Source organism: Mandrillus leucophaeus, unplaced genomic scaffold (assembly GCF_000951045.1).
Source record: "Mandrillus leucophaeus isolate KB7577 unplaced genomic scaffold, Mleu.le_1.0 Scaffold672, whole genome shotgun sequence".
NCBI lineage: Eukaryota > Metazoa > Chordata > Mammalia > Primates > Cercopithecidae > Mandrillus > Mandrillus leucophaeus.
Window position 1 is genome coordinate 559658 of NW_012107275.1, and position 2553 is coordinate 562210.

General features: G+C 49.9%; 1 protein-coding gene across 1 annotated transcript in view; it reads right to left on the reverse strand.

Moving 5' to 3' along the window:
• Positions 1-2553, reverse strand: part of CPSF3L (cleavage and polyadenylation specific factor 3-like) — a 12511-nt gene that overhangs the window by 3738 nt on the left and 6220 nt on the right. The gene's annotated exons all lie outside the window — the stretch shown is intronic.

Below are 2553 nucleotides of genomic sequence, written 5' to 3' on the forward strand. Positions count from 1 at the left end.
CTGCCAGGCAAGGTAGCTCAGGCCTGTAATCCCAACACTTTGGGAGGCCAAGGCGGGTGGATCCCTTGAGGTCAGGAGTTCGAGACCAGCCTGGCCAACATGGTGAAACCCCATCTCTACTAAAAATACAAAAATAAGCTAGGCGTGGAGGTGCATCCCTGTAATCCCAGCTGCTCAGGAGGCTGAGGAAGGAGAATCGCTTGAACCTGGGAAGTCGAGGTTGCAGTGTGCCGAGATCACGCCACTGTACTCCAGCCTGGGCGACGGGGAGAGACTCCATCTCAAAAAAAAAAAAAATATTGGGCCAGGCACGGTGGCTCACACCTTTAATCCCAGCACTTTGGGAGGCCAAGGTGGGTGGATCGTCTGAAGTCAGAAGTTCAAGACCATCTTGGCCAACATAGTGAAACCCTGTCTCTACTAAAAATACAAAAATTAGCTGGGCATGGTGGCAGGTACCTGTAATCCCAGCTACACAGTAGGCTAAGACAAGAGAATTACGTGAACCCAGGAGGCAGAGATTGCAGTGAGCTGAGATTGTGCCACTGCACTCCAGCCGGGCAACAAGAGCGAGACTCCGTCCAAAAAAAAAAAAAGTTGGCAAAAAACTAGACTTCTTTAAAAATTTATTTCACTCATTTAAAACTTGCTGGGCACGGTGGCTCACACCTGCAATCCCAGCACTTTGGGAGGCTGAGGCGGGTGGATCACGAGATCAGGAGTTTGAGACGAGCCTGGCCAACATGGTGAAACCCTGTCTCTACTAAAAATACAAAAACATTAACCAAGTGTGGTGGTGCACACCTGTAATCCCAGTTACTTGGGAGGCTGAGGCAGGAGAATCACTTGAACCCAGGAAGCAGAGGTTGCAGTGAGCCGAGATTGCGCCACTGCACTCCAGTCTGGGTGGCAGAGTGAGACTGTCTCAAAAATAAAATAAAAAATAAAAACAGTACTTTTGGAGAGACAGTCTCACTGTGTTGCTCAGGCTGGTCTGGAACTCCTGGGCTCAAAGGATCCTCCTGCCTCAGCCTCCCAAAGTGCTGGGATTACAGGTGTGAGCCACCACCCTTGGCACAGAAACTATTTTTGAAAAGTGGAAATTCTTTTTTTTTTGAGACGGAGTCTCGCTCTGTCGCCCTGGCTGGAGTGCAGTGGCCGGATCTCAGCTCACTGCAAGCTCCGCCTCCCGAGTTGACGCCATTCTCCTGCCTCAGCCTCCCAAGTAACTGGGACTACAGGTGCCCGCCATCTCGTCCGGCTAGTTTTTTGTATTTTTTAGTAGAGATGGGGTTTCACCGTGTTCGCCAGGATGCTCTTGATCTTCTGACCTCGTGATCCACCCGTCTCGGCCTCCCAAAGTGCTGGGATTACAGGCTTGAGCCACCGCGCCCGGCCTTTTTTTTTTTTTTTTGAGACGGAGTCTCGCTCTGTCTCCCAGGCTGGAGTGAGCGTCGCAATCTCCGCTCACTGCAAGCTCCGCCTCCCGGGTTCACGCAATTCTCCTGCCTCAGCCTCCTGAGTAGCTGGGACTACAGGCGCCGCCACCACACCCGGCTAATTTTTTGTATTTTTAGTAGAGACGGGGTTTCACCATGTTAGCAAGGATAGTCTTGATCTCCTGACCTCGTGATCGACCCTCCTCAGCCTCCCAAAGTGCTGGGATTACAGGTGTGAGCCACCGTGCCTGGCAAAAAGTGGAAATTCTAAAACCAGGAACTATTAAAACCCAAATTAAGAATTCAATGGATGGGCCAGATGTGGTGGCTCATGCCTGTAATCCCAGCACTTTGGGAGGCTGAGGAGGGTGGATCACCTGAGGTCAAGAGTTTGACCTTTTTTTTAGTAGAGATGGAGAAACCCCATCTCTACTAAAAAAAAAAAAAAATACAAAATTAGCCAGGCTTGGTGGTGCATGCCTGTAATCCCAGCTACTCGGGAGGCTGAAGCAGAAGAATCGCTCGAACCCGGGAGGCAGAGGTTGTGGTGAGCTGAGATCATGACATTGCACTGCAGCCTGGGCAACAAGAGCGAAACTCCGTCTCAAAAAAAAAAATAGAATTCAGTGGATGAATTTACCACCACATGACATATGACCAGAAAAGAGAATCCGTAAACTGAAAGACACAGAGAGAATCTCTCTCAGGAAACAGGAAAGACAAAGGGATGACGAAGTTTCAAGAGGTTGACCGTCAGGCTCTCAGGGCCCCTGGAGGAACAAGAACGAGGCAGAAGCAACACTGGAAGAAACGTGATGAAGGCCTCAAGCCACAGATCCAAGAGGCCTCAAACTCTGAACAGGTTGAGAATACATGTCGGCCCATCGGAGCACAAGCACCAAAAACCAAGGCCAAGACCCTACAGGTGCCCGTGCCAGAGACGGGGGACAGAACGATGTTTGCAAAGTGCAGAGACAAAATACTGTCAACCTAAAATCCTACACACCTAAGAGGAAAAAAGTCCTTCAAGAATGAGGGTAAAGTAAATCCGTTTGCAGCCAAATAAAAATTGACAGAATTGGGAGGCCGAGACGGGTGGATCACAAGGTCAGGA